The 23,206-nt window shown below is 37.3% G+C and overlaps 1 long non-coding RNA gene across 1 annotated transcript; it reads left to right on the top strand.

The window, feature by feature from the left end:
• Nucleotides 1-5,017: 5,017 nt before the first annotated feature.
• LOC133784139 (uncharacterized) lies at nucleotides 5,018-5,663 on the top strand. The gene is made up of 4 exons (XR_009871153.1): nucleotides 5,018-5,148; nucleotides 5,235-5,291; nucleotides 5,432-5,508; nucleotides 5,604-5,663. It is a non-coding gene; the product is annotated as an uncharacterized LOC133784139 (long non-coding RNA).
• Nucleotides 5,664-23,206: the final 17,543 nt, after the last annotated feature.

Here is a 23,206-nt window from a genome sequence, read left to right as displayed (position 1 = left end):
ACAAAATATTCAACCCTCCTTTCACTTGCACATTTAGTGGTCCACACACGTCAGTGTGTACAAGTTGGAGTGGTTCTATGACTCTTGAACCTTTTCCAGAGAAATATCTTTTGGTCATCTTGCCTTCCAGATATAATTCATAGACTGGAAGAGAACCAATAGTTAATTCTCTTAAAGGTCCCTCATTTGCTAGTCTGTTAATTCTATCCAAACCAATATGCCCCAATCTCAAATGCCATAGATATGTTTCACTGTCGGAATCAGTCTTTTGACGTTTAAAAGACCTTGTGTTTGCAACTTTTAAACATTTCAGAGTTGTATACAAATTGTACTTTTGCCTTAAGTTTATACAGCCCATCATCAGATTTTGCATGACATATTTCAATATCAAGTCTTGAGATAACAATCGAATTATTATTAAAGGAAATATTGAAACCTTGTTCATGCAAAATAGAAATAATAAAACTAAAACTAAAATCAAGCTTCATTTCTATCTAAAAATAAATGCTATTTTCGAAAATTTCATTTTATTTAAAAATTATTTTTGAAAATTATATTAATTTTTAAAATTAATATATTAATTACTTAATTTGTCTCAATTACATATTTGACCCTGAAGAACAAATTTCTTCCAAATATGCACTTTTCCTAATTTTCTCCAATTTCAACTCTTACCTTGAATAGTGTTGATATAGCCATATTGGGAACCTATGGACCTATAATTTCAAGCTCCATTAAATTTAGATTATTATTCATTTATTAATCTCAATATTATTCCACTAAAAATATGACACTCCACTCTTGTAATTATAAACATTTATTTATGAGTACTTTTAAATATATAAAAAGTGTCCATCGATTTAATCACACTATACAAATCAATCCTGTAGCGTCCCAAATTTGCTAATAAGGATTAGGGCCTTGATTAGCATGCCTGGAGGGCAATAGTTGATATTAATAAGTGAATTTTATAAGTATGTGATTAGAAATGCATGTTTAGGTGAATTAAATATGCATGTGGGCCCCATTTGGTTGTTAGGGGCATATTTGTAATTTTAGCCCGCTGAGGGCTTAAATGCAATATTTGTATATATTGTGGTTGATACCACGTGTGAGTGGTGATATAATCGTGTTGCACGATCCGAGATGGTCCTAGAGAGCGGTATAGCTAGAAAGTCACAGCGGGGTCAAATACCCGGCTCGGGAGGAGCCTAGGGGTATTTTGGGGATATAACTTGTGTATGGGAATTATTGAGTAATGGTGAGTAGCTTATCAATAATTTGGTATGTCGGGAATGAACGGGGACTTTTAGGTGTACTCGAGGATCTAGCGTGATGTGTCAAATGACTAAACTACTCTTGGTGTTATTTGAGGACGTAGGTTAACTTAAGGGGTAATCTGGTCATTTTGGCAAGAGGATATACTTCATTTAGGAACTGGGTACTCTAGAACCACTTAGGAAAAACAGAGAAAAAGGAAGGAAGAAGGATTAATTCTCATAGCTCTCTCTCTCTCTCTCTCTCTCTTCCATTTGGTTCTCTCTCCCTCTCTAAGGTGTTTAATTGTGAAGGATCCTAGGCCAGAGATTCAAGTATTCAAAAGCTTAATTGAGATCAAGGGTAAGTTTCCTAGTTAATTCTCTGTTGAAATTTCTACTGGAATGTTAGATTAGTGAGTTAAATTGTGTTTTGCTTTGTGGATTCTTGGGATGAAGTTTGGCAAGGTTAAGCTTGGGGACTTGTGGATTTGAGTTTGGAATTGGATTGGGAAAGCAGCTCAGGGTTGAATTTCTACTTGAGGTAAGAGCTCCATGCTTCTCTGAAGTTTATTTGCTGGTGTGGTTTTAGTTTTCTGAAGGGTGGTTTAAACTTTGTGAAGTGTGGTTTCAGTTTTTTTTTTTTAATTTTAAACCACTAGGTGATTCTTAGGTTTGATTGTGTGTTTGGGTTTGTTGTTGTTGTTTCTGAGTTAATATACTGTTTATTTGAGGTTTTAGGCTGAATTGGGACTTGGGTATACTTTGGTACTGATTTGGATGAGTTTTGGCTCGGGAAAAATATTGGGAAAAACCCAGTTTTCTGGGTTCGCGTATGAGCGCCGCGACCCTGTTCTTCCGTGCCGCGGCGCTGGGTTGAATTCGACGGGATTGGATCTAGGCCATTTTCAAGGGAGCCCTATAGGGCTGTGCCATGGCGCTAGGCCATTTTCAAGATATGGGGATTTTGTGTTTTTAGGGTTTTGACTCAGGGGGCTCGGGGGATGCTTTCGCTACCTTGTGTGGGGAAACGGGAGGTCCTGAGAGCACGGGATTGGATCCGGGGGTATGTTTATGAATTGGTTAGTAACGAGAGTGTTATGTATGTGATGTGACTAGGTTTTCAGCGAGGCTTGGGTTACAGGACTGTGCTCGGGATTTTGGTGCTCAAGAAGCTCGGGACACCAGTAAGAAAACTATTGTACCCATAGAGCAGGGCAAGGCCCTATAGTTTGTGTTGTAGGGCATGAACCTATATGATTGTGTTGTAGGGCATGACCCTATATGATTGTGTTGTAGGGCATAGCCCATTGAATATGTTTATACATGTTTAAGTATTTGTTTAATTATGTTATGTGTGCATATATGTGAATGAACGACAAAGAGTCGGGAACGGTGAAGGTCAAGAACGGCGAGGGCCAGGAACGTTGAAGGCCGAGAACGGCAAGGGGTTGGGAGTAGCATTTAGCACGCGGAGTGTGAGTTGCCAGGGTGAGACCCTAAAGGATTCCTAGGATATCCTCACGGTGTAGACCGCGAACCCAGGGCCTGGTAAAGCGCCTGGGACGGCATGGCCGTATGTGTTTAGCTTGTTGGCGGATTTGTTATATACTGAGTGATTAATATGCATATGTTATTTATTTATGTGGAGTTTTCTTGCTGGGCTTCGGCTCACGGGTGCTTTGTGGTGCAGGTAAGGGCAAGGGGAAAGTCGACCAACCATGAGTACGAAGAGCGTGAAGCGATGCGTACATGTTGGGCCTGCCTGGTTGCCACGACCAAGGGTATTTTTGGGAGATTTTTTGTACTAAATCATATTTTGTCGTTTAGTCGACTTTAATCATATTTTTTAGTTTTAAATATTTATAAACAGTATTTTGGGATCCCGAATGTTAAACACTTTATAATTTTCAATGAATGAATACATTATCAAATTATGTGATTTTATTACAATTTAGTTACACTTTTGACCTAAATTCTTAATTAGCAAGTTAAATGCACGCTTTAAATTCAATTAGTAACGGCTCTACGGAAGTAGGGTGTTACAAATCCTCTATTAATAGTTTGTAATTAAAGTAGGAACTAATTACCGTTTAACCTATTTAATTATATCTTGTTTCTTTAAGTATCGTTAACTTTACTAGTGAAGGTTAATTCATAAACAAATTTATGAATTTGAGCTCAATAACCTTTCTATTCCAAAAGACAACCCTTAAGAGAACCAGTATTCAATTTCTCTCTGAAAGGTGTAGATTTCATATATGTATATTATGTCACCAGCCATTTACATCAGTGAGTTCCCAAAACAAATGTTTTAAGGCTGATCATTCTGACAAACCATAACGAGTGAATCAAAGAACTCATATGACATAAACAGGAGTTCAAAATAACTTCAAGATTAAAATCAATTTGTATATGATCATCTTATTGATATGTTAAATTAATACTTATAAAGTAAATAGTATTATTAAGTATTAATAACATATCGGGTCCCGTTCTTGTATAACCACTTTATACAAAGTACCTCCACCAAGATGTCCTACTACATTAGTAATCTAGATCTAGGTTACATGTATTCATAATACTATGAACCGTACTTACAGTATTTAATCCAAATATTCATATAACTTTGTTTTACTATGAACTATTTAAATTCGTTGCCTACAATCTTAATCCTCTCGTACAAATAAAATATTGTAGTCACAATAATGAATTTGAGAATTTTATGATATTCATATAATATTATTCTAATATTAATAATAAACAATAAATATATACTAAAACTCATTTCAATTATTTATTTCATAAAACAATGTTTAATACAAATGATTTAAAGGGTACTAATCCCAACAATATTCTATTGTGGCAGTCGACTACTTCACAATGTGGGTAGAGGCTGAACCTCTCGCTACAATCACCTCTAAGAAGGTGCTAGACTTCGTCATCATGAACATCGTTTGTCATTACGGATTACTGAGGAAGATAATATCCGACAACGACCTGTAGTTTGACAGTGAGTTGTTCACTGACTTTTGTCAAAGGCATGGAGTTATGAAGATTGTCTCCTTCGTAGCTCATCTGTAGGGAAATGGGCAGGTGGAGTTTGTCAACAAGACGCTTAAGGCCACTTTGAAGAAAAGGCTAGAACAGGCGAAAGGTGCTTGGCTCGTGGAGCTGCCTAAAGCATTGTGGAGCTACTGCACCACTGCTAGGACCTCTTTTGGCCACTTACCACTACACCAAATACCCATTTTCATAACATAATAATATAATAGTTCTGAAAAAGTATTATGATATGTATATGTGGTAAAAGAAAAAAATGGCGGTAATATTTTTTGGGAGCCTGCCTAGTAAAAGTTATATATTTTTTTGGCCTCTCTCTCATGTGCTGTCCTTAGCCTCTTCCTCACTCTCTCAACCACGACTCCTTCAACTTAAACTCCAACTTCAATCCCCATTCACTCTCTTCTTCTCAGTCTCAACATCAACCTCTCCCTCCCGACTTCACCGCCAAGCAGCTTCTCGACACCCTTCATCGCCAGAATGATGAGTCCTTCGCACTTTGCATCTTCGACTGGGCCTCGAAACAGCCTAATTTCTCACCCACTACCTCCATCTACCAGGAGATTCTTCATAAACTTGCCAAGGTTGGCTCTTTTGACTCCATGACCAATCTCCTTCTCGTTATGAAGCGCTTTGCTTGCCCCATCGATAAAGGTACGTTCTTGATTTTGTGTCACCCTCTTTGTCGTGGGCTAATTTTGGGTATTTTTCTGTGTTATGTTTTGGGTATTGTGGAGAAGAAGGGTAACCTGTGTACGAGCTTAATAATTTTGGGCAGAGAGTGTGGGGTGGGCTGTGGAGAGAAGAATATGCGTAATCAAATATAAGAGTGAGTTTCTTCTCTTAGTTTTCCCACTCACATGTTGATATTTGTCTTGCTCAACTTCTAACTTGTGTATGGACGTTGATTTTTAGGTTCGACTAGGTATACGGCTATGGTCATATGTAAGAGAAGAAGCCTCTCATGGAAGGGTAAATTTTCATTCTTTCATTTATTTTATTTTACCTTAGTAAGGATTTGTCGTATGGTGTTGTGACTATTAACACTTGGATGAAATAATCTTTATGCATAGGAGTATGAAAGTTAATTGCCTAATTGTATATCTTCGCAGAAAGCTCCAATTAATCCTTTCACTCATGAAATTTTCAAGCCATCTGCATCTCAAGGTGTTCCACTTGGAGGCATGGGGTCTATGGTGTACAAGCTTGTTGCTACAAAATTTTCAACTTTGTTCTTTTTTATTTGATCAAAGTGATGTGCTTGTTTGTTTATGTCCCAAACAGAAGTGGCAGCATATAGAATGGTCAATATTGAAGTGAGCTATCCCATTTGATGTTTCCAGGTACCTTATACGCTGTAGTAATTAAAGTATAAACCTGATTTATGTGTCACTTATGACAAACTGGTTTTAGCCCCATTGATACATGCCAATCTTGCTTAAGGTGTTCAAAAGAAATGGATTATGTGTTTTTGTTTTTAATCTTTAGTGCTTTATCAAATGATATACTTCCTTAACGGTAAATTGGCCATAATAATATATCATTACATTTTGAGCACACCATGTCACTATGTTAGGTACCTTTCGGCATATTTTAGGCAAGTATCCAAGACTGGATCATTTTTTCATATGACCAAAAGTTTCCTAGTCATAATGTTTTAGTGCTCAACTACTCTCTCTCTCTCTCTCTCTCTTAATTATAGCTTTGGAACATCATAGCACAAATCATTCTTTTTTGCACATTTATATTGAAAAAGTATAGCAGGGTTCTAATTTTTCATCAACTAACATCAGACCGTTGCTTTTCCAAATATGTTATTTTAATTATTTTAAGTGTAAATTTTATATCAGACCAAATATGTTTTCTAATATTCTATTTTTTTGTTCACTTTATAACTTGTAGATTGGCAATGATCTTTCATTTTATTTTTAGTTCTGAGATGCTTCTTGTTATTGTGACATCTGTTTGTTCATGGTGGGGAGAATAGGGTAATCATAAGTTTTTAATTTTGATTTATATGTCCAAAATTCCGTAAATAAATCATTGCTGCATTGTTGTTGTTGTGATTATTTATTTTTCTGAGGGGAAGAGGTTTTGTAAGCTCTTGAGAAATTAAGAACTTGAGCATGGGTATTCACTTCTGCTCTCACATTTTAAAGAAAGCCATCACTGATCTACTACTCTTTTTATTATAAAGTAAGTTTCAACATTTTGTGGGGAGGGCGCTGCCAAGTGTATCCCCTTATTGATAGTGCTTTTTCTTACTTGAGTCCTTTCTTGATCATAGAGACTTAGTTCGTGTTTACTCTTCTGCTCTGATGATTAATCTCATGTCAGAATATAGTTATTAATAATATGTTTTGAAGTTCTATTTTTGTGTATCTTAAGTTTCTTTATACATACCAGAATTTTGAAAGTTGTACAGTTAGTTTTCCATTTGTTTTATTACAAAAAAAATGCATACTAGTCCAATTCGGTAAACTTTTAAAAAGGGAACAATTAGTCTATAATGCATGGACTATTCCTGTTACAAATCTATCAAAGGGAATAAAGCTCTGAATTTTGTTTTTGATTTAACAAGGATGCCATTTTACCCGATCAAATTAAGTGAAAACTATCTGACAGTTTTAGTAGCCATAGGCCTGTCCCAGATAATTTAATCTTTCTGTAAGATTTTTAGTGCTCTGACGCTTTTTCTTTTTCCATTTGTACCAGGAAAATGGGTATTCTCTTGACATTCTGACTACGGTGCACAGAAGTAGAGCTGACTGTCCACAGCCTGAGGTTTAAAGTTGTTGAACCCTTGTGCAATCATATTTTCGGTAATGTACATCTTATTCAAAACTTCATGTAATTGTCATTGGGCAGGAAATGGTTACTGTCAGTGTAGATGGTTCTGTGCTTGATTGAATTTATAAAATCATGTCATATTTACGTCTTGGATCTTTTGGGAATGTTCTCAAAAAGAAAAAAGAAGGATAGAGATGTAAAAGGTAATAATTGCAAGCAACTTGTAGCTTGAACTTTGTGGATATTGCCAAGCATGTCATTATTAGTTTTTTTCATTTCATAAATAGTATTGAGATTTTCTTTGTTTGAGGTAAAATATAATCTATAAGAATACCAAAATTTCTAGGCCTTATTATAATTTATCCTGGAAGCTCTGTAAATATAAGTTCCCAATAGTCAAATTTGGTATAACTTAAAACAGTCTTTCCAGGAAAAAAAGGTAAAATTATATCTGGATGAGGAATTATTTGTCGATTTATATCATCTTGATGCTATATTGAAGTTATTAAGCATGTATATTTGTTTTGATTTAATATATATAAATTTTTATTAAGCTGCCTCTGATGATACATTAGACTAAATTTTGGGGCTTAGTTGTTGAATTCTTGAAGTATAAAAATCTTCTTGGTAAATTTTCATATCAGTATTGTGATTCATATGGCCTCTTTATATTATGAGTCTAGTTATTTCTCACTTCAACTAATCATTCGAGGAGAGGTTGGATATACAGAATCAGTTGAGTTCTATAATTTGATGGCACTCTTATTTATTTGTTTATTTATTTATATTTGTGGCACTCTTTTAGGTCTTGTCTTAAAAAAAATCTTTATTTCCTTCTTTCATTATTGTCTCTAATGTTTTTTGCAGCCACATGTTGACTTTGGATTAAAAGTACTTGGTGTAAATGCTATGTCCATTCCTGGCCTATATGGGTTTGTCCAGGTAGAGTACTCATTTAAGTTTCGTTGATTGAGGCTTAGTTGAATAAACACATAAATACATGCATCCATCTTATAGACAAACATAATTTTCTGAGAGTACATATTAATCCTAATATAGTAACTAAATGAATATTGCTTGTAGTTTTTACTTATCTTTTTTTTATTATTCAGAGATGTTTCATTCTGTTCCTTAATACTATTTTTTTTATTATGTTGGCTAGACACCACTCTACTCCACGGCCAAAACCAGCCCCAAGGGCTTGACAATCTCTTTATTGATTCTAAGTTTCAATCTGTTGAACAATGGAGTCTAGCTCCAAGCTTCTCTCATAACAGTAGTTCAAGATATCTCTAGGCTCTCTAAAACTTACTCTCAATATTACAATGTATGTAAAAACTGAATTGGATTAAATGATAGAATAGGAGCCTTATATATATACATGTGATGTAAGTGACTGAAATCCCCTCCAAGGCCCGAGCACCAACTGTCATAACTGAATTTTCAAACATATAAGAAGTGGGATTTTAGCAACTGATTGATGTAGAATGAGTTTTGCATGGATAAAATTCTGGTGTGAAAAGAGTTTGGGAGCTGTCTCAAATTTTGGAAAGAAAACTGAACACCTTAGCTGTTCTTTTCATAATTTAAATGGTATTAGTCAATGTAATCCTGAAGATTTTCTGTTGTCTTTGCAAGACCCAGATCATTGATCTTCCTTATAATTAAGATTTAAGAAAGTGTTTTCTTTTGTTTGTTTAGTGAATGAGATCAAATTTTGAAAAATGCACCAGTGAAAATGAATTAAATAATAATAATAATAATACAGTCCTAATGATGATATATATTTGATAAATTTTAGTGAAAATCAACACACCATAAACCAGAAAACAATTGCTCAATAATCAATCTTAAAGACAAAATTGGTTTAATCAAGGAATCAAATCAAAACAAAAATGAAACATGAAGAGGAACACAAACACAAACACAAACACATACGTGGTTGGAATGAGTGTTGGCTAGACACCACTCTACTCCACGGCCAAAACCAGCCCCAAGGGCTTGACAATCTCTTTATTGATTCTAAGTTTCAATCTGTAAAAAGACAGTGGTTGTCAAATATGATATGTCATATATTGAATTGAGGCGGAAAGGAGCATAGACTTGTTAGTATAAGGTTATCAATATTGAGTGTTGTTTTGGTTTGGTCATATAGTATCTAATTCTGGTAGAGGAACTTGAAAAATAGATAGTTTTTTGTTGTGCCAAGTATATCAGGAAGAACACCACAAAACAAAAGCTTTAATCAAGATACAAATTTAAAGACCAAAAAAATTGATCAAACAAATAACAGTAAAACAAAGAATAACAAAATAACAGGAAACAACACACCAGAATTTACTTGGTTTGAACTAGAGCAAAATTGCTACTAGTCTACATCCAAGGGGTAGCCACTATTATTGATTCTTTCTTATACAATTCTCTTTATAACCTTTACAACACTCTTGTCTCTGTTCCTCTCAAGATGTTACAATTTTAGAGAATAAAACTTGTTCTTTTTCACGACCAGTGAAAACACTAAAGTAATACAAACTTATATAGCAAAGTATTACAAGTAAAGAAATAGAACCAGCAAACATAACAGAAACAGTTAGAAGTTAGTTGCCTGGACCAATATAAGAAATTTCCACATTGGTTCAGAAACTAAACTTGAACTAGTGACTGCCCAAATAGCCCCGTAGGGCCTATCCATCTTGTAATTGAATGAGATCCAAGCAGTGATAAAACTTTGACTTTCAATGCTTAAATATAAATATAACTATATCTATATGAAGTTGCAGAATCATGTGGTTTAACTTAATATGTTTGATTAGTGGTGCTCATAAATATCATGCTCAATGTAAGGCCTCACCAAAATTGGAGCTGCTAAAACTTCTTTATAAGCTATTTTTGCACCGTCCATTATGTGTTTGATGAAATACCTCTCTGAAATTTATGCAGACCATCAAAAATATTTTATAATATCTTCACTTTTGTTTCTAGCAGGAAATAAAAGATTTGGTATGAATTTATATTCGACAAGGTTGTAAAAAAAGGAAATTACCTTTTCTTATGTTTAATTTTATCTTTATGGCATCCCCTTTATTCATATTAATTGTCTTTTTTTTCTCATTTTGGATCTTCATATATCTTTTTAGTTATGAAAGTGATAATTAATTTTATATTTATTTATATGTAATTTTCAAGCTCAATCAATCTTCAAAGTTGAACTATAGAGTTATATAAGTATATGTTATATATAGGCAAATAGATCACCAAATCATTTTTTGTCAATACATATTTGCATTTGTACTACTGTTATCTTATATCTTGTTTTACCATCATCATATTCATGTGGGCTTATTATTAATTTAACATATTAAGATTTTTTTTCTCCATTACTTATTCTATACTTGCAGTTTAAATCTTAACACATTAAAGAAATTATCATTTAGAATTTATTTTGTAAAGTGACCTTGCAAGTGCTTCCCATGCTTATGAGTGATATAGCTTTTTTTTTTTTAAAGTACTGATATAGTTTCGTTTAGAGTAAGACTTATGTTATGATCATGTTCCCTTGTGCTTATTCTTAGTTTGCCACTAGTATGAGACTCTGTTCTTAGTTGGGTTTTTGTGACTCTACATTGCTTTGTTGGAGTTTGGTTCTTCTTTTCCTAGCTAGTTTCATTTAATGTGTTAAGATATTATTGTCTGCCTATTTGGATAGATACAAAATACCCTTTCCACAACACGTGATTATAACTCTATTAAAAAAGTATTATAATACACAAACAAAATAAATGGTTCTGTAAAAAAAATGGTTTATCTCAGTTTTTGGCATTTGGTAAATACAATGGCTTTTTATACTTTTTTCAAATCACTATCTCCATTTCAGCTTTAAAGTCATCAGATTGTCTAGCAGCATCACTCTCTATCAAGGTAATGCATTTTTTTATGGTTTGGCTTCTTGTTTTTGTTCTGCTACTGGTCTTTGGTTTGGAGGTCGAGTGATATCCATCTTTTAGTGAGCTTTCTTTGAGTTAGATGGTTTAATTGAATTAATGATTTGTACTGTTGTGCTTCTCTTACATTATTTAATATACAATTTTCTTGACTTTTTCCTACGTATTTGGTATGGTGCTTGCTTTTTTATTTCCTATGTTTGTTTTTTCTTGTGCATTTCTAGGGTCCAGTAGATTAGTTTTAATAGTTTTATTTGTTTTCTTTTTGGTGTGTTTCATTTTCTTGTATGAGTAATGGCCCTTGAGGTTATGTTGTGTTGTATTCTACTTTGTTTTAATGAATTAAGTGTGTGGCCTCTGTCTAGGAAAATACCATTTTAAATTAAAAAAAAATTCAACACAACTGTTTGAAAAGTGCACTAATCTATCGAGTCCATGTGCCTAAGATGATGCCATTTGCAAGTTTCTTCTCTTTTTCCACTTGCTGCCCCTGTTTTGCATTATGAGTGAAATCTGAAAAAATAAAAATAAAGAGGTTTATTCAAGCAAAAGATGGCAGAGATATCTGATGGGTGCATTGTGTAACTATCAAATTTTGCTTGGTTTTATTTTCTGATGGAATTTACAGTTGCTGATAGATTTTTGGGACCAAGGACTAGTTCTTTCGTTAATCTTTAAAGATGCTTCATTTTTCATCCTTTATATTCGATGATAATGCATAACAAAGTTTACATGTTTAATAAACGTGTAACAGTATACACACACACACACATGCATGACATAGTTTTGACTAGTGGTCATCATTTTAAACAGTTTCTTCATTTATCCTTGTTCACTTCATGTGATTTGAGCTATACCTTGGTCTAAATAGCCTCGTAATTTTGTTTGTAGTTATTTACAGACATGCTATCTTTGGTTTATAATTATGCTTTGACAATAGATTGTTTTATTTGTGGATTGATATTCTGGCCACCTGACTTCAGAAAGTTTCACTCACATTTCACTTAATTTTACTTCTACGAGAGCTGTTGCTGTTCTTTTACTTTTAGCTGTTGCTCTTCTTTGTGTGTACGAACTTTGTGATGTGTATGTTATAGCTGGTTCAACAATTGCGTATCAGCAATTGCCTTAGCAATTAACCTGCTCTTTATATGTAGAATGGTGTTTAATGGTACATGCAGTTCTCTTGTTTGGAGTTTTGGTCATTTGTTTCTATGTTTTCTGCTTTTGCAGTAGCAATTGAATCTTGCTGCTCTATGATTTTTATGTGTTGATAATTTGAGACAAAGTTATAATTTTTTTTTCTCAAGTTTCTCAATGAGATTAAATTATCCTATTGTAGTTGGATTAATTAGGTTTTCAGATTCAAACTTTTCTAAATTATCCTGTTGATAACTACTACTATTACTCTATGACTCACTCATGTCTTAACTTTGAATTTCAAAGAACTAAATTAGACTTAGTTTATCAATTTAACATTGAATGTTGTTGTATTATGTTGCGTTGCGGTCTGCAATGAAGACACAGAGTGTGTTGGTTTTGCTAGAATTGGAAGTGAAGATCAGATCATTATGGCTGGTACAATGAAGCAACTTCAATTGCATGTTTTTTTCCTATCAAGTAGTACTGCAGGAGTGTGCAACTACTCAAATTTTGATGTGTTATTATGTAAAAAATTAAACTCTTCAATATTTTGTGTTGAAAGTAGTAACTTTTCAATATATTGAATATTTAAGACTACTTGAATACTTAAACAACATTTTGTTGTTGATGACATTGTTGAATGTTTTAAACTAATTTGTGGATTGTTAATACAATATTGAATGTTTTTACTTTTTGTTATTTGAAAATCAAGTTCATTTAATGATGCTGGTATGTATTAGAAATTTAATTTTAATTATATAAATAAAAAATAAAAATATAATAGAATAAATTAGTGTTATATAAATGAATATATAATGAGAATTTAAACTTATCTAAATATTAAAATAATACGAAAAATGTGTTATAATATCTATTACAATAACACTTTTTATAAGTAAAGAATTTTGTTACGCAAACTTTATTATATAACACAAAAAATGTGTTATACTAAAGTGTAGTATAACACAAAAAATATGTTATACTAAAGTGTAGTATAACACAAATTTATAAGTATTGAAATGTGTTATATAATCGACTATAAATAACATGATTAAACACTTATCTATTTATTAAAATAACACAGAAAGTTTGTTATCGTTGACATTATAATAACACATCTGTATAACAATGATAAAGTGTTATGTAAAGTACCCTGACCTACGATAACATAGTCGGTCTTAACACATCAAAAAGTGTTATGGTATGTTTTGATAACACATTTTTTTTGTGTTAGTAAAAGCATTTTTTCTTGTAGTGTACCATTCTCCATGGCCTATAGTTATGAAGCCATGCTCCAAGTTGGGGTAGCAATCTCCATGCACCGAAGAGACACTTACGTTCTAACCACAAATCATGATTTACTTCGAGTATCTTTGGGTGTTTTGGAGGGGCTCCAAGAAGTTTCACGACTACGTGTAGCATCCTAGAAGTAGAAGGTGGCCAAATATTTTATCCCCAAAGTGAATGATAGGAAGTTTGGGGTCAGAGACATGGTGTTGCGAAGAGTCTTTCTAGCAACCCAAGACCCAGGTGATGGAGTATTGGGACCTAACTGGGAAGTCCCATACCAAGTCGAGAACATCGTGTGTCCTTGGACATACAAACTGGCCCGACTGAGTGGGGAGCTAGTGCCCCATGCCTACAATGTTGAGCATCTCCATTGGTATTACCAGTAATATGAGAAATGTATTTTCTAAATTTTGTAATCATTTTTTAGCCTCCGAGCACAATTAGTGGAAATCGTGTGTACAAAACATGATAGATGAAATTCATAGAATTTTCTTGTATTTTTTCTTAAATTTAATTATTTGTTCATTTAATTTTACTAGTTGAGGAGTACCTGCTCGTTGGTCTGTACAAGTGAACACAGAGTAGTCTCCGATCACTTGGGGGGAGTAGCTGGATCACCTCGCAGGACAACCGCTCGCGGAACACGACTTAGAAAACTAAGCTTGTTATGAGCGGAGTAGGCCTAGTGTCAAAGCTTACGAGAATGGACTAAAAAATATAAATAGCCTATGGGTAGAGAACTTGGATTATTTTCTGAGGACTATGTGCCCGAGGAGCAATAACAAGTTCCTTACTTCCAATAGGCGAATAAAATCTCGAGTCACCTGCACTCAGGTGCAAGCCTTAAGTTGCCAAAAAATTGAGTGCCATTAAACCCAACAACTTAAAAAGGTGAACTTGACCCTGCTCCAGAGGACATAGAGCCCAAAGAGTGGTAACAAGTTCTCAATTTCCAAAAAAGGGTAAAAACCCCGAGTAACCTGTACTCAGGGTGCAAAATTATAATAGAAAAGGCCCAGTGTAACCTCCCGAGGACTCTGTGCTCGTGGAGTAACACTGAGTTCTCAAACCCTAAGTTAATTTGGCCTCCTAAGCATCAAGTTGTTTAAAACTGGGACGTAATGACACGTCAAATGCTCACACTTGATAGCATAGTAAAGTTATTTTCGAGGACTACTAGTCCGTGAAGTAACACTAAGTGCTTAAAAGCATAAAAAAACTATATAGATCGATAAGAATTGAGTCGCCAGGACTCGAGCACAAGTATTTAGTTGCACTAACTAGGGCAGTTAAGACTTGGGTCTCACGACTGAGGCCCACATATGGTGGAAAAGTTAAGGTTTAAGTAAACCATTCTTGTGACGACAAGTTACGTTGAGACTTGAAAATAAAACCTTATGGATTTTAAGATCAATTTGAAAAATTACCAAACTCCAATTAATGTGTTTGAGTGACAAGGAAAGTAAATAGTGTAAGCAAAGGCCATTCTTGAAAGCTAAAATTATATACACTTCTGCTCAAGGGCTCGATCCTTATTTTGTATATACCCCAATTGCAAGGGCCTAGTTCTCGTCCGGAGAAACCTCCATGATGAGGTCGATCACAGGATAAACCTCGGGAGTCTGACTCACTTTCACTACCGTAGAAGTGTGTGCAGCCACAACATCATCCACCCAGAGACGCTCCTCGAAGAGCATCCTCATGTTGCAGTTGTCGATGAAGGCCAAGTCCATATCTATGTTGTTCTGCCATGCAACATAGAGAGTGTCATCCACTAGTTGATCGACCTCCTTGTTGAGGGTGGAGAAGCATGTTGTGAGGCCTCCCCTAGTGCCTTGGAAACCTCCTCGTGGGCAACCTAGATCTCTTCTCATGCCTCCCGCATGGTCTCCATGGCCTTGTGCACGACCTCCTCCATTTCCTTGCAATGGTTCGTGGCTTTCTCCACCAATTTTGAGGAAATGCCCTCGAGAGCTTGAAGCCTAGTCTGCTCCACCACCAGGCAGGTCTCCAAGTTAGATGCACGAGTTTTCCCATACTAGAGCCTTTTGGAGCTTGGATTTCTCCTCGAGGGAAACTGATGCCTCCCTGAGTTCCTTCAGTTCAAATGGCCTCGTGGTTAAAATGTCCCCAAGCCTTTGGCATAGGGAAGCAACCTACACAAAAAAAGCGAAGTTTGTACATAAGAATGTAGTACTTAGCAACAAATTTAAATTATAGAGTTTTAGAATTACCAGTGTCGAGGACTAGCAGCAGGCTACGAGGAGAGATATCTCATTATCCCATTCGACAAGAGCATAGAAGTGAGGAGGCATGTAGCAGAGGGATCCACTCAATCCCTGTTGAACCTCTGCCGCTAGCAGAGCTGTCCTGCTTCTGAGTCTCCCCACGAAAAGGGACTCCAGCTCCTCACGACATAGAGGTGGCAGCGGGGTTCCGCTCCGAGGCCTATCCTCGCGAAGGTATTCTGCTAAAGCCTTGAAGTCTTCATTCCCTTCATCTAGGTGAGCATTTAAATACTCCACAACCCGCTTGTGCCTCTCGAGCTCTTCCCATTCATAATGTTTAGGGAAGATTACTTGCTCAAGTGTTCTGGCTAGAGGATTTCCAAATGCAGCAAAGGATGGGAGGTCTTTTCCCATCCCTTAAGTCCCTTCCTCAGAGGTTTGAGAACTCCCGTTGAGGTTGATGACCAGTGGCTCCACTTGCACCGAGACTTCCTCCGTTACCACTGGCTTTGGGGGAGTGGCCGAGGGAGTAGCTGCCAGAGCTACAGAGACCTCTGGGACTGTGGGAGCAGTCACCAATGGCTCAGGCACTAAGGGCAGTGCAACCGAAGTTTTGATTTAAGAGGTCTGAATGGAGTCAGCCATACCCATGTGACTTGCAAAAGATAATAAGGGTGTTAGTCGTCATCAAAATATAATAACAAAGCAAGTAAAATTCATGTAAGAAGCTCAGTCCGAAGCTTGTGAGGTCCTCAAGTGGCCCACCAGTAGATGGCTCCTCCGAGTGAAGAATGGAGTTGGATAATTCCCTCACAAGTTGGCCCATCTTTTGAGTGGTGTTTGATTCGTACTGACAAAACCACCTCGTGTGCATGGACGTCACCTCGTCCAATGGCATGAAATCCTAGGGTCGCAGACTTCTCTACAGGTGGTAAAGGAATGCATCAATTAAATCCTAGTAGTCTTGGAACTCATCTGCAGTCTAATAACGGGCCGAGATCTGTCCTCTCCGAAGGAGCGAAGGTGAGGCCCGCACATGCTCAGGGCTTACTCCTTGTCCTACTTTCTTAGCATGATACAAAATTATAGGATACTTACCTTGGTCACATGATGAGGACTCCATCCCTGCCTGGAGCTCCTCCTCGAGCTCCTGGTCCTACTGAGCCTTAGTAGCAGCTCATATTGCAAGAATGTTCTCGACACATTCTTCTCGCATCCTTTGTTTGTATTGGAGGAGTGATTTTCTATCCACGTACTCTGTGTGGACGACATGTTCTCCTTGGGACTTCTTCAAGTATTGGAACAAAGAAAGGTCCATGGCGCCAAACTGGCATAGGTGAGCTTTCGTGACGAGGAAGATGAGCTCCATCCCCTTGTCCAGAACACAATTTATCTTCTAGAGTCAGTCATCGTATGCCGCGATGAATGGAGTATGATGGATAGGACCTATCATGAAAATATTTCAAAGTAAGAGATGATTAATGTCGAATAACTAAACTAGAGGTGCTTGGAAAATTCCAAGAGAAAGCTAGGGTTGGTCCACGTGCAAAAGCCACTTGTGAAGAAGAATTGGTCTTTGCAGTCCTGCACGTGGCTCTCGTTCTAGTCTGGAGCCTTGTACACCAACCTCAGATAGGTGTACATCATTATGTGGTAATATCCATCGAACATTGTCTTTCGAGGACAATCCCAAAAACTATATACGTACAGTATTTCACCCAGAGAAGGCACGAGTCAGTTCTGTCTCCGGTACAACACGTACTATCTAGTGAGGACCCGATACCCATTCAGGGACAGCTAGAAGGAAGCTATGATGACATTTTTAAGGAAATTGACATAGTATTGATGCAGAGGCAAGGCTGCCTCTGCTTGGAGGTGCGAAGCGCTCCAAGCCCTGAGGTCATTCAATCTTAGTGCGCCCTTTTTGAGTCCGAGGGCAGGCGCGCAAGGATGTCCCACTTGACTCCATAGCGAGAGAGGATTTTGTTTAGCGCCCCTCGATGCTTCAGCTTGCTGCAAAGCTGTTATGCCTCGAACCCGTCTGCTTCATAACGTGTGGTCCATTGTATGGGACCCATATTTTACTCCTCCTCTAAGGCATCGCACTGACTTGGCCTCTCTGCCACCAGAGGCACATCTCTAACCACTTTCGCTCGACTCTGCTTTGGGGTTGGAAACCTCCTCTCCTTCGGGATCCATCTTGCTTCTCGGGCCATGTCAATTATTTCGTGATCGAAATAGTTGAAGCCTTGCTGGTGGGGGTGGTGTAATTCCTTGGTCATCAGAAACAATCAAAACTAGCAGCTAACGTCTTGACCAGAAGAAATATAGGACAAAACACGAGAACCCTTAAGACAACTGCTTGGGTGGTGGAGGAGAAAAGGAGGCCTAAGGGACTGGGGTGTCCTCAAAACCAATAATACGGTTTCGAAGGACACCACAAAAATTCATGAACTTCATCAGAATCTAAAAAATTTCCATATTCCAGTTGAATGCCCAGAAATGTGAAAAATTGCACATAGGTCCAAACGACCCATTTTGGCCAGTTTTACGCAAAAACAGACCTAAAAAGACTAGAGAGGTCAAAATGACCTCTAAATCCCAGAAACCACAATGGCCTAAGTATGCAACTACATTCATCCGAAAAACCCAAATAGAAAAGGGAGAGAAAGAGTGACTTACTCGAAATGAACCTCTGATAAGTGATGTAATGTGTTCGGACTAGGAAATACTTCATGTCACTAACCTAGAAAAAGCTTGGTTCTCTCCAATTATCCAGGTCTTCAACAAGGGAGCTCTTGTGAGGATTTTGATTTGGGAAAGATGAAAGGAGTTTGGGAGCTCTGGTTTCTCAGAAAGTTTCAAATGCTAAAAGTGATGAAATGGGAGGCACAATTTGAGTTTTATACCCTCTCACAGCATCAGGAGTGTGTCTCCCCAAAAGTTTGTGGGCTGCAACCTCATAAATGGGCCCCATGTGATACGCATGGTCCCTTCACCACCTTTATTACGAGAATGTGTATTAACTAGCAGTTAGCCCCCAACTAATTGGGAATGTTTGTAATAAATCCCTATTAAGTGAATTAATTGTACTCAGCCCCTATAAATAGGGCTAGGGCCCCCATTGTAAATGATCCCCAACTTTTTATATCCAGAGCACTGCTAGAACGCTGCCTGAAACTCCATAGAAGCTTGACTCCTCAATCTCCTCAAATCCTAACACAATCATCTCGTGAACTAAGGTTAATTAATAACCTTAACCACGTAAATCCTTGTGTCCATTACCACATTTCTTTAAGCTTTTATTTAATTAGTTCATAGAGAAAAAGGTAGTCAAAATGTCTTTTCACATGCTTTTAGGGCACCAACCCTAACAATCTCCCACTTGCCCTTAAAGCAAGTGATGCATCTCTCTCAATCCCATATTTCATACATATCCCATAAAAGACTTTGTAGGAAGTATCTTATTAAATGAGTCTGCCAGGTTTTGTTCTGACGCTCTCTTCATAACTGTCACATCACCTTTGTGCGCGATCTTTCTCCAAAAAGTATTTTCTTTCTATAAGCTTTCTTCTTTTGTGTCTTCTAGGTTCCATTGAATTATCTATTGCCCCACTGTTGTCACAATACAAGATTAATGGCTTCTCCATATATGGAATTTCTTCCAAATCAGTGTATAACTTCTTGAGCCAAACTGATTCCTTAGCCGCTATATACTCCGCTTCCATGGTTGAATCTGCAATAATGGATTTTTTGATACTTCTCCAGACTGTAGCTCCTCAACCAAGAGTGAAAACTGACCCAGACGTCAATTTACGACTGTCTTTGTCTGATTGAAAATCAGAATTAGTGTATCTAGTAGGGTTTAACTCACTCCCTGAATAAACAAGCATATAATGTCTTGTTCTCCAAAGATACTTGAGTATGTGCTTTACTGCAATCTAGTGTTCTAAACCAAGATTTTATTGATAACAATTGACAATTCCCACTGCATAGCATATGTCAGGCCTTGTAAACAATATAACATACATCAGACTCCCAATAAAATTAGGATATATATGACGATGTGAATATATTATATGCATGTTTATGATTACTAGATATGCATGTGGGCTCTTCATTGTTCATAAGGGCATATCTGTAAGTTTTGGCTTGTTAGGGTATACATGTGATTATATGTGATAGATGGTTCAGACCACATTATTATGGGGATATATCTGCAATACACGGCCCGAGGCGATCCTAGTGAGCAGATTAGCGAAATAGTTACAACGGGGTCTAATACCCAGCTTGGGGAAGCCTAGGAATATATTGGGAATTTTGAGAATATTTTGGGATATATTGAATAATAAATAAGTATTTGGTAATTATATGAACATGACAGGATTAATTGGTAAACGGTAGGAACACTTGAGGAATTAGCGGGAATTGGGAAAAGACCATTTTTCCCTTGGAACAATTAAAGGGGACTGAGACTTTAAAGGGGTATTTTAGTCTTTTGACTAGGATATTTTGGTCAGTTAGGTTTTAGGAAACCACTAGAACACCCTTAGAATACTTAGACACTCACTGGGATGTTCTCAACTAACAAAACGTTCTCTTTTTCCCTCTCTAGAACCTAAGGGGAAACTCTGATTTTGAAGGAGAAAAAATGAAGAATTTTGGATGAGAAACCTGAAGAAGTAAGGTTGAGAACTGGGAAATTAAAGCTAGGACAACTGAGTGATCTTTGAAAGTTAAAGCTTCTAATTGAGATAAGGTTTGAAGTCCCAATTATTGGATTTTTCTGCTGAAATGTAGCAAAAACTTAGAACTTGCATGAGAATGATTTTTAAGACTAATTTTGCGTGTTTAGGAGAGTAAGAATTGTTTATAAGATTGGATATAATTTTTAGGTTATAGGGATAAGAATTCTGGGTTCAATTATGAGTTTGGCTGAAAGTTTGGGTTGAATTTTAAGGCTTGGACTCGAGGGAAACGTTGAAAAAAGGGTAGAATTTATGGGTTTAGGGTTGTGACCTTGTTCTTCAGGTGCCGCGCCCTGCGTACTTGAAGAGGTTGAGATGCCTCTGATTCCCCAAGCACGCCACGACCTAGGGAGGTGCAAGTCACGACCCGTGTCCTCCAGCAGGGAGGGCTGAGCCTTTGTCTATGGGGGGGGGGGGGGGGGGGGGGAGGGTCCTTAAGGGCAAGTCGCAGCCCTAAATAGAAAATAAGAGGAACCAAGGTCTTAGGCTCGGAAATTTCAAACCTAAGCGCTTGGCACGAATTCTACTACCCAGTTTAGTAGAATTTGAGGTCCCGGAGGCTAGTTTTTATTTCCTAAAACATTTATTTGGATTAGAGATTGATAATTATCCATGGTTATTTGTGATTAGGATTATCGTTCAGGCTTAGAACTGAGGATCGTACTCAAGACCGCTCTTTTTTTATCGCTCAGGATTCGAGGTAAGAAAACTACACCCATGTGGTTGTAAACGGGACTGAGTTTCCCTGCAATTGAACGTATGTATTCTGTGATTATATGGTTGTTATGCATTATGTGAAAGAATGACATAAGGGTGCCAGGGTTAATGATAATCGTACTGAATGCAGCTCGGCCTAAGAGAACCAGGATCAGCTAGTTAAACAAAGGGCTTGGTCGAAGGGTGCCAACACCTGAATATTTGTAATACTGATTGAGATATATGCTTGAGAATACATGTTTACCGTTGTTTAGCTTAATGCTTGCACTTTGCTGAATAATTGAATTAATTGGATTAAAGTTGATTGAATGCTACTACTACTATATGTGTTTGCTGTTTATGGTTTTCTTGCTGGGCCTTGGCTCATGGGTGCTACGGGTGCAGTTAAAGGCAAAGGGAAACTGGACCAACCATGAGTTGGAGAGCTTTGGGGTCGGAGTGTACATCGTCAGCTCCTCGACTGCCACAGCAGAGGGAAAGTTACAAGAATAGAGCTCTAAATTGTATTTTGCCGTTAGACTAGCTTTTGTTGTATTAACTTTTGGGAGTTGTATTTACCACATAAACCCTATTTTTTGGGATTCCATCTATCAAACATTTGTTTTAATGAAAATGAATCGTTTATGATCAAAATATTTTAACCTTAACCTGTTAGTTGACTTTAGGATCATGTTCATATTCAAACGACTTGATTAGCAAGTCTTGCACTACATCAAAATACACAGTGTAACGGTCTTGGCTATCTAGGGCGTTACATTTTCAATGAGAAATACTACAGTGTTGCAGTTTGAGCTGCAAAGGTTGATGAGTCTATTAATCTAACTCAGAACAGAAAGACCGTTACAAAATATGCACTGAAATTTGACTGGTTGGCGAAGTTCGCACCGAATTTGGTGCCTACTGACATGGCACGGAGAGATCGTTTTGTTTGGGGGCTGAATCTGATGCTAGCCTGTGATGTCAAGATAACTCTAGACCTGATGACTACCACTTATGCCCAAGTAATGGAGAAGGCCCTTACAACTGAGGGGGCTAAAGATCAGATTTAGAGAAAGGGCACGGTAAGGTGTGATGTTTAGAGGACGGTGCCCCCTTTCACTGGTTCTAGCTAGGGCAGTTGCCCCAGTGAGTAGAAGAGAAAGGACACAAATTCTTTTGTATCTCCTGGTTTAGATAGGAGGGCACGGGGTGCTTTCAGTGGCCGTCAGGGCAGGGGAGAGAACTGGAGGAGCTTCCCAGAGTGTCCATGGTGTACGAAAGACATCTAGGGGAGTGTAGGGTCAGAGCATGTTTCCCTTGTGGGAGCATCAGTCATCTAAGGAAGGACTACCCAGAAGCCAAAAAGGAAGAATCGAAGAAGAGTGACATCCTCACTCTAGCCAAAGTGTTCACCTTGACCCAAATCGAGGTTGAGGCTAATCCCTCGGTCATGACAGGTCAGATTTCTAGTGCTGATTCTTCATTTACTGCATTGATTGATTCAAGAGCTACTCATTCGTTTGTATTTGCTAAAGTGATAGATCGTTTGTGTAGACCCTGTGATTTGTATGCTAGGGAATTCAGGACTTTTTTTCCAACTGGGGAACTGGTAGTCTCTAAGAGATTGGTTAGAGCATTACCAGTAGGGAGTTGTCCGTGGATTTGATTGAATTGGTGATGGATGACTTTAATATGATTCTAGGATGGACAGGTTATCAAAGTATGGGGCGACGATAGATTGCAAGCGAAGAATGGTGACCTTTGAACTGGAGGGGGAGGAACCCTTTGTGTTTGTGGGGACAGTGTGTGGGCCACGAGTACCTATGATCCCTGCACTGAAGGCTAGAGACCTAATGCAAGAAGGTTGCATAGGATTCCTAGCAAACAAAATTGATACCTCTAGGATCATTTTAGTTGGACCGGATTAGACTAGACTAGTGTGTGAGTTTCCTGATGTATTCTTAGAAGACTTGCCAGAGTTGCCACCACACCGAGAGAAAGAGTTCATCATAGAGTTGGCTCCAGGGGCAGAGCTAGTATCTAGGACACCT

The sequence above is a fragment of the Humulus lupulus genome, chromosome 6 (assembly GCF_963169125.1).
Source record: "Humulus lupulus chromosome 6, drHumLupu1.1, whole genome shotgun sequence".
Classification (NCBI taxonomy): domain Eukaryota; kingdom Viridiplantae; phylum Streptophyta; class Magnoliopsida; order Rosales; family Cannabaceae; genus Humulus; species Humulus lupulus.
This window is presented reverse-complemented; position numbering and strand designations above follow the sequence as displayed.